The following is a 14,804-nucleotide window of genomic DNA, read 5'->3' on the forward strand; positions in this document are numbered from 1 at the left end:
TGCTTAGGACTTGTATTTGTCCCTAAAGCACTACGAAAAGGGGGCAGCTTATTACAAAGTCATTTCCAACAGGGACAGAATGTCTTTCTTAGTTGGTAAAGTGCATCTCCTTGGTTCAGTTTTCTCAAAGATTCAGGGACTCTTCAGGGAAGATTTAGCCATACTGTTGTATGTCACAGTAGGTTTTCTTTTTCATTGCTGCATAGTACTCCACCGCATGCTTCTATCACAGTGTATGTATCGATTTAAATGTTGACGGACATTTAAACTGCTTCAAGTTTTCGACTGTTTAAGCATCTCTGAACATTCTTTTTTAACGTTTATTTTAATGTGGTAGAATATGCCTGATGTAAAATTTATCATTTTAACCACGTTAAGTATTTAATTCAGTGGCCTTAAGTACTTTCACCTCATTGTGCAACCATCACCACTATCCATCTCCAGAACTTTTTTCATCTCCCCAAACTAAAATTCTGTACCCATTAAACAATAGTTCTCCATCCTCCTTTCCCGCTAGTCCCTAGCAATCATTACTCTACTTTCTGCTATTCCTTATGAATTTGGCTAAGTGTAAGAATCTCATATAAGTGGAATCACATAGTATTTGTCCTTTTGTGACTGACTTATTTCATTTGGCATAATATTTATCCATGTTGTAGCATGTATCACAATTTCCTTCCTTTTTAAGGCTGAATGACACTCCACTGTATGTATATACACCACATTTTGTTTATCCATTGATCCATTGATGGACATTTGGGGTATTTCTATTTTTTGGCTAGTGTGAATAATGCTGCTATACACACAGGTGAACAAATAACTGGTTGAGTTCTCCTTTCATTCCTTTTGGATATATAACCAGAAGGGAAATTGCTGGATCTTATGGTGATTCCATATTTACTATTTTGAGGCACCGCTGTATTTCTATGGTGGCTGCACATTCTCACCAGCAGTGTGCTAGAGCTCCAATTTCTCAACATTCTTGCTAATACTTGTTATTTTCTGTTTTTGTAATAGCCATTCTAATGTATAAGGTAATGTCTCATTGTGGTTTTGATTTGTAGTTTCCTAATGATTAGTGATGTTGAGCATCTTTTCGTGTGCTAAGTAACCGTTTGTATTATGTATATTTTGCAGTAATGCCTATTCAAGTCTTTCAGCCAGTTTTGAAACATAAAGCTTGTGAACTCTGAAAATGTCATTCATTTACTTTTGGCTGGGCTGGGTCTTTGCTGCTGCATTCAGGCTCTCTCTAGCTGGGGCAGGCGGGGGCCACTGTCTAGCTGTGGTGCACAGGCTTATTGCTGGGGCGGCTTCTCTTGTCGAAGAGCATGTGGACTCCAGGGTGCACATGGGCTTCAGTAGCTGTGACCCATGGACTTAGTTCCCCCGGGGCATATGGAATCTTCCTGAACCAAGGACCAAACCTGTGTACCCTGTGTTGGCAGGCAGATTCTTAACCACTGAATCACCAAGGAAGTCCTTTTGATCCTTTTTTAAAAATCAGATGGTTTATTTCTGTGGTTGTTGAATGTAGGAACTTCCCCGATGGTGAGTGATAGTGAACATTTCTTTCATGTGCTTATTGATTATTTGTTTTATTCTTTGTAGAAATGTCTATTTAAGTCTCCCAACTGCTAGTTCTTTACATATTTTGTGTATTAACCCCCTATCAGATATATGTGTTGCAAATATTTTTCTCCTATTCTGTGGGTTGCATTTTACTCTGTTGATTGTGCTCTTTGATGCACAGTTTTCAATTTTAATGTAGTCTAATTTATCTATTTTTTCTTTTTCTTACATTTATTTATTTTTAATTGAAGGATAACTGCTTTACAGTATTGCATTGGTTTCTATCAAACATCAGTATGAATCAGCCATAGGTTTACCCGTGACCCCTCCCACTTGGACATCTATTTTTTCTTTTATCTGTACTTTGGTGTCCATATTCAAGAAATCACTGCCAAATCAAATGTCATGACGGTTTTCCTTTGTTTTCTTCTGAAAGTTTTATAGTTTTAGCTCTTATGTATAGGTTTTTGATTCATTTTGAGTTAATCTTTGGTAACTTTTCACTTTTTCTTTTCTCAGTTTACGTCTTTTTAAAATTTCATGTACTTCTGCTCTTATCTCTAGGTTTTATTCCCTTGCATTTTCTTTGAGTTCAATTTTTTGCCTTTTTCTATTATGAGACAGACACTTAGGGCACTGATTTTTTCTAAGGTAGGCATTTAAAGTTATAAAAATTCCTCTAAGTACTACTTAACTGCATCACATAATTTTCCTGGTGTCATATGTGCACTATTATACAGTCAAACTTATTTTTTAATTCCTATTATGATTTGTTCTTTTATCCATGATTTATTTAGAAATCTACTGCTAATTTCTAAAAACTTAGGGATTTCCTAGTTGCCTTTCTACTAGGCAACCTTATATGATTGCTGTTATAATTCCACCATGGTCACAGAACATATTCTGTATGACTTCAATGTTTAAAATTAGTAAGACTTGATTTTTGTCCAAACATATGTTTGATTTGGCAAATGCTCACGTATGCTTGTAAGGAATGAGTATTCTGCCATATTTGGATGGAATATCCTACAGGTATCAATTAGATCAGGTTTTTCAGATGTCCATATCCCTATGGATTTTGACGTTGTCTCTAAGGTACTGAGAGAGGTATTAGTGTGATTACCTATCTTTTCAGTTTTTGTTAATTCCCGCTTTACATGTTTTAAAGTATTCATTTCTTAGAAATTTAGGATTGTTGAATCCTCTTGTTGAAATGATGTCCCTCCTTATATTGGGTTTCCCAGGTGGCTTAATGATAAAGAATCCTCCTGCTAATGCAGGAGACACAGGAGACTTGGGTTCAATTCCTGGTCAGAAAAATCCCCTGGAGAAGGAAACTGCAATCCACTCCAATATTCTTGCCTGGAGACTCCCATGGACAGAGGAGCCTGCCGGGCTACAGTCCATGGTGTTGAAAAAGAGTCACACGTGACTTAGTGACTAAACAGCAGCATCTCCTTATATCTAGTAACACTTGTTGCCTTCATGTCTATTTTATCTGATGTTACTGTAACTATACAAGCTTTCTTTTTTTTATTGGGATTGTTGTGGTATATCTTTGTCTTTTTATTTTCAACCTTTCTGAATTCAATATTAGGATTTTTTATATAGTTTTAAAAAACCAGTCAGATTATCTTTAACTGGAATATTCAGATCATTTAAATGTAATATAGTTACTTACATTGTTGAGCTTAAATCAGCAAACTTGCTATCTAGTTTTTATTTCTCCCATCTGACTTTATTTCTTTATTCCTCCCTTGTTCCTTTTTTTGGGGGAGGGATTAACACAGTTAAATATTTTAAAGTGTTTTTCTCTGCTAACCCTCTGATTAGATGTTCTTTTAGAGTGTTTCACTCAGGGATTACATTCTGCACCCTTCCTTTCATGTCTGCCTCACATGAATCCTTCCCCCACTTCAAATACAGGGCATGAACACTCTCACAGCCTGACCTAACTTAACACTTTTCCATCATCTGTGCCATTGCTTCAGTGTATTTTACATCTAGCTATGTTAGAAGCCCTGTAAGACGTTTTTATCATTGTCTTACATATTAGTCAATGCTTATTGCTATTTATTCACACGCTGACCCTTTCCAGGGCTCTTCATCCTTGCCAGCAAGTCCTTGTTTCCATCTTGGATAACTTTTCTCGTTTCCTTCATAACTTTATTTATTTATTTAGGCTGGAATGTGTGGCATGTGGAATCTTTGCAGGATCCTAGTTCCCTGACCAGGGATCAAACCCATGACCTCTGCATTGAGAGCACTGAGTCTTAACCACCGGACACCAGGGAAGCTCAGGGATTATTACTTCTTTAACCCAAAGAAATTCCTTTACTATTTTTGGTAGGGCTGTATAGAGTAGTGTAGATCATGAAAACCATTGTTTATTTTACCTTTATTTTTGAAAGATATTTTTGCTGAATATAGAATTCTAGTTTGGTAAGATTTTTATTTCCCTTTCAACCCTTTAAAGTTTTCATTGCATGGTTCTCTGGTTTCTAAAAGTTAGTCATCAGACTTACTTTTACTCATTTGAATGAAGTGTGTCTTTTTGTCTCAGACAAAAAGATATTTTTCTTCATCTTTAGTTTACAGCAGTTTGACTGTGATGTTCTACCCAAGGTTCAATCCCTTGTCCGGGGACTAGATCCTGCCTGCTGCAACTAAGATCTGGTACAGCCAAATAAATAAATATTTAAAACATTTCTTACCTCTTTAAAAAAAAACTGTCTCTTCTGTAGGTCCCTGCTCTCAAAGAATTTTCATTCCAGAAGGGAAGCTAAGGCACATGTTTGCATATTAGTAAGGCAAGGTTGTATGTGATAAATTTCACTTGAATTGTGTTCTACCTTGTCATACCAGGTATGTTCCTGGATTCCAGTATGACCTCACTGGAAGCTTGTTAGAAATGCAGAATCTCAGGCCCACTCCGGACCAACTGAGGACTCTGCATTTTAACAGACCCCCAGGTGATTAGAAGGCATGCTAAAGTTTGGGATCAAACAGTTGGAAAATGACCAGGGAAGGCATCTCAAAGGAGGCGGCATTTGCGCTGGGTCTCGTAGGATCCATGTGGTTCCTTTAAGTAAAGGACTGGGAGGCAAAAACCCACGAGGCAGGTTTTGAACTTGAAGCGTTTTCCACACTGTCTTGAGCAGAGAGATGGAAGGGTCGTGGGAACCAGGACTGGGGAGGAGAGTTTGGACCAAGTTGGTGAGGGACTTGGATTCTGACGAGGGGTTTGGAGCTGCATAGCTGCGGTGCCACTGCAGGGGCTGAGTGGAGGAGTGGCAGACCCCAGTTTTCAGAGGGTGAGTTTGGTTCTCTGCAGGTGAATTGGAGCCAGGAAGACACGTCAGAGCCTCCCACCTGGTCTGGGTAAGGGGACGAGGCTGAAGCCCAGAGTGATATCAGTGGGACGGAGGGAACTGGACAGACTGGGGTGATGGGACGGGTCTGAAGAGCAGGAACCCAGTGGGATCCCTGCGTGGGAAACAGAACAAGTGGCTGCACGGTCCTGCAACCCTGATGGGCCCAAGCCTTCTGGGCTGCAGGGCACCATTTCCTTAACAGCTGAATCAAATGGCTTCAGCCTCTGTCTTAGATCCTGGGCAGATGTCTAGAGTTTTCCCTGTATCTCCAAGAGTTATCAGACTGTGTGTGTGTGAGTGTGTGTGTGTGTGTGTGAGTGTGTGTGTGTGTGTGTGTGTGTATGAGTGACATACGAAGTCCTGTTCCCTCTGCTCTCTGACAACTCCTAACAACTGTCAGACCCTTCGGCAGCTCCCTCCCACCTGCCCCATGCAACATCCGCTTCCTTTACCCTTCCTGACCCTTCAGCAGCTCATTATCCTGGTGTTGCTGACAGACCGGTGCTGAAGGGGGTATTTATAGCACAGGGACAGGAAGAGTTGGAATTCAACAGCACGGCGGAGTAGAACTGGGGTCACCGTGGGCCACCACTTAATTCCACTCATCATTAACATTAAAATCCCATCAAATTCCAGGGCTAGAGAGGTGTAATTTACTTTTCTCTCCCCCACTCGGCATGTCCGGTTATCATCCAGTTTGGTATTTTCTAACTCCATAAGAGAGGGTTCCAGAGAAATGTGGTTCAATGGGTCCACATTCCCATGGAGTTGTAGGCAAAAGCCCCCAGCCCCGCCAACAGCAGAAAGGCTCTGGGACAGCTCCTAGAGCAAGGACAGGGGCTTAGAGCCAGAGATCTGGGGTGGGAGGTGTGCCACAGAGAGTCCATCTAGGATGGCTTTCAAAAACTGGATTGCCTGTGTTGGATGAACCCTGCAGTGTTAGCCCCGGCTGGGCACCTGGGTGCAGCCCTGCAGGTGGGCTTGGGAGGCCCAGTGCTTATGTTATGATTGAAGACAACCTCCAACTCTTGCCCTTCCTCAGTCTCCATACACATCATGGGCTGCCCTGTTTTTTGTTTTTGTTTTTTTTTTTTTAATATTTTCTTGAATGTGCCACATGACATGTAGAATCTCAGTTCTCCAGCCAGGGATCGAAACTTGCATTGGAAGCTCGGAGTCTTAACCACTGGGCTGCCAGGCAAGTGTCCCTACAGATTGCCATTTCTGCCCCCCGAGTGTCTATCTGTTCTCTCCTTGTGGAGAATTGGGTAGTTCCTCCTTTGCACATGAAGCCCACTGCCAAGCCCTTCTGCACCTCCGCTTACTCCCTCCACAGCTGTCAGTCCCTGAGGGGAAAGGAGCGTGTCTGATGGACTGGGCCTCACTTAATATAGAAGGCCTGGGGCATCATAGGTGCTTACTGAGTGCTTATTGCTGCTACTGCTGCTAAGTCGCTTCGTGTTTGACTCTGTGCGACCCCAGAGATGGCAGCCCACCAGGCTCCCCCGTCCCTGGGATTCTCCAGGCAAGAACACTGGAGTGGGTTGCCATTTCCTTCTCTAATGCATGAAAGTAAAAAGGGAAAGTGAAGTGGCTCAGTCGTGTCCAACTTTTAGTGACCCCATGGACTGCAGCCCACCAGGCTCCTCCATCCGTGGGATTTTGCAGGCAAGAGTACTGGAGCGGGGTGAGTGCTTATTAAGTAATGGTTTTGAGCAAAGCAAAATACCGTACAGCCATGCTAGATTACGATCCATATCTGTACTTTACTTTCAGCTTTTGGCACTCCAGGACCATTTTAACCATTTGAAGAGGTTCTTCCTTCTGATATTCCCTCCCCAACAGGATCTTTAGGTCCCTCCCTGGTCTTCCCTTCTAAGCTTCCTAATGGGAAGCATATTTGTTTATGCATTCTTCAAGCATTTCCAATGTTTATTGTGTATTCTTCCAGAATTTGATTTCTTTATGCAAACATTCATATATATGTTCTTTTTTGCCATTTTCTCTTTTATTGCCACTTTCTTACACACAAAAAATAGCACCTTATATACACTTTGCTGTGACTAGCTTTTTTACATAAATCCTAGAGTGTAAGAATGGAGAGAGCATTCTCATTCTTTTCTTGTTTCTAGTCTTCTTTTTCACAGCTGTGTAATATTCCACTGTGATGTCATTTAGCTAACTAGATGAGCACTGGGCTGTTTTCAACACTTTTGCTGTTATAGCCAAGTTGCAGTGAACAACCTTGTGTCTGGTCATTTCCCATGTGTCCAGGAGTAGTGGCAGTATCTGTTCACAGATGTGGGACTGCTGGATAAAGGACACGTAGGATTTCAGTGATTCTGTTAAATGTCTTTCCACACTGGGGGAGGTCATCATTTTGCATTCTCCCTACAAGATAGGAGTCATCTGTTTCCCACAGCTTCACAGCAGAGTTCTGTGACTGTGGTTTGGATTTTTGCCAATCTGATAAGTGAGAAATGGCATTTTAGTGTACTGTTCATTTTCATTGAAATCGATTATCTTTTCACATTTCAGGAAGATTTGCATTTTCCACCGCTCATGTATCTTGGACTTTTTCTTTTTTGAATATTTATCCATTTAATTCTGGCTGTGCTGGGTCTTCGTCACTGCGTGGGCCTTTTCTCTAGCCGTGATGAGCAGGGGCCACCCTCTAGTTGCAGTGCTCAGGCTTCTCCCTGTGGTGGCTTCTCTTGTTGCCGAGCGCAGGCTCTAGAACTTGCAGGCTTCATTAGCTGCGGCTCCCAGGCTCCACGGGACAGGCTCGAGAGCTGCGGCCCACGGGGTCAGCTGTTCCCTGGTATGTGGGATTTTCCCCCGTCAGGGACTGAACCTGTGTCTCCTGCACTGGCGGGCAGGTTCTTCAACTCTGAGCCACCAGGGAAGCCCTCCTTTTGGTTTTAGTGGAGCTCTTTCTAATAAAAGAGGAGGGCGGTGAGACTGTTGTCTGTGGTATGATTGCAAGTTTCCCAAGAGAGTACTTACGGTGCGGGGGTTTTTTCCCCACTTAGAGACTTTAGATTTTTCTCATGTGCTAAAATTTCTCAAAATTTCCTCGTATGACTTTGGGCTTTGTATCAACATTAGAAAGGCTCTCTCCTGCTCCAAGATTATGAAGGATTTTACCCAGAGGAGGTGAAAGGAAGCAGGTGTGGGGCCCCCTCTGAGCGGTGCTGCCAACATCACAGTCTTTTTTGGGACTTAGCCCCATTCCCACGGGGAGAAGGGTTTGCTGCCAGGGGCTGATGCCCATTGCCAAAGGCCTGGTCCAGGCACCCTGATCATCAGCTGGTGCTCTTTGCAGGGGCTGGAAGGGAAGTAGATACGGGGGAACGAAATGTTTGGCAGCCCCATTTGTTCCCAACAGGTGAGGTCTGGCCAGGTGCAGCCTGATTAGTATAATGAAAGGAAATAGAATTAGAACTTTGAAGTGAAACTTGAGGCTTACATAAATTTGAACCTTTCCTGGGATTTGAAAAGAAGTAATTAATTTAGAAACGTTCTCCATCCATATTAAATGCTGCCACACCAGCTCTAAGCAAGAAATGTTCTAAAATAGAGTTCCCAAATATTATGAATTCAGCCAGCATAGAGGCAGAAGACAAATGATTAGGTAGGTAGTATGTTCCCTAAAAGTCTTTAGTTCAGTTCTACAGGTTTGAAGGGAGAATGAGGCTCATGAGTGTTGGGGTTCAGGGAGGTTGGGGTGTCCTTTAGCCTGGGTCCGTCTCCTGGCTCCACTGCTAAACTGTATGACTTAAGGTAAATCACTTCACCTCTCTGAGCCTCAGTTTCTTCCTCTGTAAAAGGGGATAATAGTCATAATTAAACCTAACATTAACTAAGCACTAAGAATCTATCAAGTATTTGATGTTTCACATTCATTAAATTATTCACTGTTTCAGGAAGCCATGAAAATTAAATGCAGTAATGTGAGGAGCTTTGCCCAGTACCTGGCATGTTATAAGACCCCAGTGAACATTCCCTGATGAAAGTGAAAGTGTTATTTTCTCAGCTGTGTTCAACTCTGTGACTCCATGGACTGTAGCCTGCCAGCTCCCCTGCCCACGGAATTCTTCAGTAAAAAATATCAGATAGCCATTTGCTTCTCCAGGGGATCTTCACGACCCAAGGATCGAACCCATGTCTCCCACGTTGCACACAGTATCTTTACCATCTGGGCCACCAGGAAAGCAGCACTGTGACTTTATATGCTTACTGCAATCAGATGGGTAGACTCAGCTTTTGATTGTGGTATTGTCTTAGCCGTTTATTCATTCCACAAATACCTTCCATGTGTGGGTATTGGAAATGCCATGGTGACTGTGGTCTGTGCCCACAGAGCTTACAAACCCCCAAGGCAGGTGCACTGGCCAGCATGTAGGGATCACATCCTGTGACAAGGGACATAGGGACATGGCTTTACTGGGGACCAGCCAGGGTGCTATGTTATTACCCCCATTTTACAAATAAGGAAATTAAGGCACCAAAAGTTTGCTTGAGGTCACACAGCCAGCAAGTGACAGAGCCAGGATCTGAGCCTAGGAATTTGACTGCCAAGTTAATATTAGGACATAGATCCAGGAAGGGCAGCAGAGATGCTCCCCATTGGGAAATGGACCAGGATTCCCTGGATGGGGATATTAGGAATTAAAACTGCAAAGTAGGAGCAGCATGGAGGGGCAGAGAGAAGACCAGGCACTGGGCAGCATCTCAGCGGGAGGAATTTTAAGCCAACGTTGCTCTCCGGCTTTGGTAGGACGAGCGATGTGGGCCTGGAGGGTGGATGGCTCAGTGTGGGCTGTGAATGGCTCCAGGAACCTTGTCGGGCTAGAATTCTGCCTGAAGCATTTCTGCCTGTTAAAGTGAAGAGGTACTTGGCAAGGCTGATTCCAAAAGTCTCTATCAACCACGGCTATGTTCATTTTTCTAAAACGTGCTCTCCTGTCCTCTTTGCCTAGCTGGCTCCTGCTGCTCCTTCAGATCCCAAGCCTGGGCTTGTACCCCTACTCGGTGCTGCCATAGCTTCTTGGGTCTACCTTCTCAGCTCTTGCCCAAGACTTACATTTTATTGACTGACAGTTTGAGCTCAAGAAAGTAGAGACCATGTCTGTTTTTTCTCTTCCTTTAGCCCCTGGCATGGGGCTGGAACATACTCAATAAACATTTGATGAAAGAGGGCATTCTCCAGCACTTCTGGGGAATTAGGATTGAGAGCCATCAGATAAGAGGGCGATGCCTGAGTGTGACACACACAGTCTTTGAGGAGAAGATGCTGGGAATGAAGTCCTCAGGGGTCTGGAGGGAAAGCGGCCGCAGAGGTTGGAGGCCTCTGTTTGATGACTGAGCCAAGTGTCCCTGTTGGCTCCAGGTAGTTCTTGTCTAAATGCTTTCAGTAGCCACCTCATGCCCATCACTGAGGGAAGTCCAGTCTCCATCCATGGGGTGCATGGCTTCCTACAAGTGTTTCAGTCAGTTCAGTGTCTCAGTCGTGTTGGACTCTGCGACCCCATGGGCTGCAGCATGCCAGGGCTCCCTGTCCATCATCAACTCCTGGAGTTCACTCAAACTCATGTCCATCGAGTCGGTGATGCCATCCAACCATCTCATTCTCTGTTGTCCCCTTCTCCTCCCACCTTCAATCTTTCCCAGCATCAGGGTCTTTTCAAATGAGTCATTCCTTCGCATCAGGTGGCCAAAGTGTTTCAGCCTCATGCAAAGCTCCGTTTCCTTACTTATAAAAGAATATAAAACAACTCCTTAACACTGTTGGGAGGACCAAAATAAGATGGCAAATGGAAAGTGGGGTACAGTGCCTGGTTTAAGTACTTAGCTAGTGAATGCTATCAGTATTTTTACGATCCTCTTTTTAAATGTTTCTAGTATTTTTTTAATCATAGTTTGTGATATTTAATCCTCAAACAATCTTTGTGACGTCAGTTATGATTTTCAAGTTTTAGGGGGGAGCCCTCCAACTTGGATGAGTCAAGCGACTGCTTATGCTCTCATAGAGTTGAGGACAAAGTTGGAGCTCAAACCCATGTCTGCCTGCCTTCAAAGCCAATTCTCTTACCAGTGGTTGGTATTGGAAATGGGGCCTTAACAAAGTTTAGTTGGGGGAAAAAACCTGATACAATAGAGATAGATAACCCCTGAATGGGCTTCCCAGGTGGCTCAGTGGTAAAGAATCCGCCTGCTACAGCGCGAGACCCAGGAGATGAGGGTTTGACCCATGTTTCAGGAAGATCCTCTGGAATAGGAAATGGCAACCCACTCCAGTATTCTTGCCTGGAAAATTGCATGGACAGAGAAGCCTGGTGGGCTACAATCCATGGGGTTGCAAAGAGTCAGACAGGACTGTGCAACTGAGCATATATGCATCCCCTGAACGGGAAGCACTAGGTATAACCTTGGTATGGGGAAATTTTCTGGCTCCAGACAATGGGCCACTTGCCTTTCCCCTCCCCCATGCCTTTCTGCATTCTGCTTGCCCTCCCCCCACTCAGAGCACACCCTCCCTCAGGATCCTCCTCTCAAAATCTGAGCTGTCCCTGTAAGAGTGACTGAGAGAGACAGTGTACAAGCCAGGATGTGCTATGTGGCCCTCACTTACCTTAAGTTAGGCCTGTTGTGTGTGTGTGCACTTGGGTGTGAAAGAGAACACCAAAAACAGACTGGCGGTATATAGGATGAAGAGTTGACAATAGTTTGTCCTATTGAGAGGCACTTAGGTTTCCAGAGATTTCCTTTTTCCATGTATTTTCCAAATTAAAAAAAAATAAACATGTATTATTTTTGCAAACAGTAAACAAAGCTGTGTTTTAAATTCTGATCATCTCTTCAAGGTCAGCTCAAATGCCACTTCCTCTTTGGAGCTGTGCTGTCCCCTGCTGTGTATTTGCTGTGCAGGGTCCCTATTAGTGCGGTTGTGTTTGCCCCCCATAAATTTTCCTAAGCAGAGAGGCAGCCTCCCTTGCCTGCTTCTTGCAGTAGATTTCAGCTGAACAGGAGAAGGCAATGGTGCCCCACTCCAGTACTCTTGCCTGGAAAATCCCATGGATGGAGGAGCCTGGTGGGCTGCAGCCCATGGGGTCGCCAAGAGTCGGACACGACTGAGTAACTTCACTTTCACTTTTCACTTTCATGCATTGGAGAAGGAAATGGCAACCCACTCCAGTGTTCTTGCCTGGAGAATCCCAGGGATGGGGAGCCTGGTGGGCTACCATCTCTGGGGTCGCACAGAGTCAGACACTACTGAAGCGACTTAGCAGAGACACTCCGAGGCCTTGGAGCCAGAGCAGCCCAGGGCAGCCTTTGCCACGCAGCTCCTGCACTGGCGTTTCCCAGCTCTCAGCTCCAAGCTCTACTCTCTGGCTGTGGCTCTCACTTTGGCAGCTTCTTTTATGGCAGGACGTGGGCTCGTGGACTCAGCAGCTGTGGTGCGTGGGCTCAGTTGTCCCAAGGCACATGGGATCTCAGTTCCCAGACCACAGATCGAACCAGCGTCCCCCTCATTGCGAGGCGATTCTTAGGCACTGGACCACCAGGGAAGGCCCTGAGTTCCTTTCACTCAATCTTCCCTGGTACCTTTCAGGATAGACATTATTATTGTTGTTATCGTCAGTTTAGAGACCAGAGATTGTCTTAAAGTTTGAAGGGGATTACCAGATGTCATAGCACTTCTCCAGCACCCTTGCACCCCTTCACCTCTTGACCAGGACCTTCAGCCACCTTGCTTCTCAGAAGGTGGCCTGATTTTTCAAGTCCCCGTAGTTTTATTCCCTTACCTTCACCACCCTACCCTTGACTTTATGTCACCTTCCTTGACATCTGGTTCCCATCTCTGGCCCAGTTCAGGGTTCAGCTTACTTGTGGTTTCTCCTAGGAAATCTCTCTTGATTGGCCCTGCTTTTTTCATGCCATCTGGGTTAGCGGTATCCTCTCTGCCTACCCATATCACATTATTTATCATTTCTTATTGAACCTGATTTCTCTCGCTGCTGTTTGTTTGTCTCTTTCCCCAACCAGACTTTAGGACAAGAGCTTAATTTCTTTATCCTCAGTGTCTAGTTGGCATACATTAGATATATAATGAATTTTTGTTGAATTAATTAATAGGATCCCTTCAATAGCCCTTTAAAATGACAAGGTTTACAAGTGAAGAAAAAATAAAGCCCAGAGGTTGAGGGGTTTTCTCAATCATGGCCAGTAAGGTTTTGAATTGATTTTAGAATATAGATCTTTTGTGACTCACGTTGACTGATGTGCTGAAATTTTAAAAAGCAGAGAAAAAAAGCCACCCACTCCAGTGTTCTTGGGCTTCCCTGGTGGCTCAGATGCTAAAGAATCTGCCTGCAATGTAGGAGACCTGGGTTCAGTTCCTGGGTTGGGAAGATCCCCTTGAGAAGGGAAAGGCTACCCATTCCAGTATTCTGGCCTGGAGAATCCCATGGACTATATAGTCCATGGGGTCGCAGGGAGTCATACACGACTGAGTAACTTTCACTTTCAGAGAAAAAAATCCTGCCAATCCTAGGGGAAACAAAAATGTAAATCATGAGCCAGCACAAGCTGGACAGAGATATATAGGATGTTTATATATTTTTCCTTATTTAAAAAATGCAGTTGCTGGTTTTTTTTTTTTAACATAGCCTTCCTTTCAATTATTTACTTAGTGTAATTCTTAGGAGTTGAGTTGTGGGGCCAAGTGACTGAATATTTTAGATAGCTGTCAATATCAGTGCAAAATTGCTCACCAAACTATTGTACCAGTTACCACTACCTTCAGAGAAATGTGACACTGTCAATTTGACCGTTTGCACCCTAGCATTGGAGATTGTTATTTTTAAAATTTTTGCTGTTCTCAGAGATATAAAGTTGTGCCTCATTGTTTTCTTTTTATTTCTTTGTGAACAGTTGAGGTTGAGTATTGTTCTTTACGTCTATTTACCTACGTTCTTATGAGGCTTATATGTTCATGTTCCTTTTTGCGTTATTTTTTTAAGATTGTTGAAGGCATTTGTGGAAGGCAGACCCAACTATTTAGTTAAGTGCCAATGGGAGGCACTGACTGGAGGGAACACAAAGATGACTAAGATACTACCATCCTGCTTTCTTCTTTTTTAAATTGAGATGTGATTGACATATAAAACACTATATAAAGTTCCAGGTGTATAATATAATAATTCGATACTTGTATATATTACAAAATGATGACCCCAGTAATCTAGTTAACATCCATCATCATACATAGTTGCAGAATTTATTTTTCTTGTGAGGAGAACTTTAGGATTTACTCTCTTAACAATGTTCAGAGAGTACTGTTAATTATAGTCACCATGCTGTACATGACATGCCCACAACTTATTTATTTTATAACTGAAAGTACATACCTCTTGACTCCTTTCACCAATTTCACCCATCCCCTACCACAACCCATGGCAACCACTGGTCTATATCTGTTCTCTTTATTTATAAGTTTTTTGTTGTTCCATATATAAGTGAAATCATATGATATTTGTCTTTCTCTGAGTTATTTCACTTAGTGTAATGCCCTCAAAGTCCATCATTATTGTTGCAAATTGCAAGATTTCATTCTTTTTATGGCTGAATAATATTCATGTGTATATCTATGTATAAACTATTTTCTTTAGCCATTCATCTGTGAGTGGACACTTTGGTTGTTTCCATATCTTAGCTATTGTAAATAGTACTGCAATAGACGTGGGATGCAGATATCTCTTCTTACTAGTGTTTCCATTTTCTTCAAATAAATACCTGTAATTGATAGATCATGTGGTAGTTATATTTTGAATTTTGTGATGAACCTGCATACCA

General features: G+C 43.1%; 1 protein-coding gene across 2 annotated transcripts in view; it reads left to right on the forward strand.

The window, feature by feature from the left end:
• Positions 1-14,804, forward strand: part of RFX4 (regulatory factor X4) — a 172,247-nt gene that overhangs the window by 29,058 nt on the left and 128,385 nt on the right. The gene's annotated exons all lie outside the window — the stretch shown is intronic.

The sequence above is a fragment of the Capra hircus genome, chromosome 5 (genome assembly GCF_001704415.2).
Source record: "Capra hircus breed San Clemente chromosome 5, ASM170441v1, whole genome shotgun sequence".
In the NCBI taxonomy this organism is placed as follows: Eukaryota; Metazoa; Chordata; class Mammalia; order Artiodactyla; family Bovidae; genus Capra; species Capra hircus.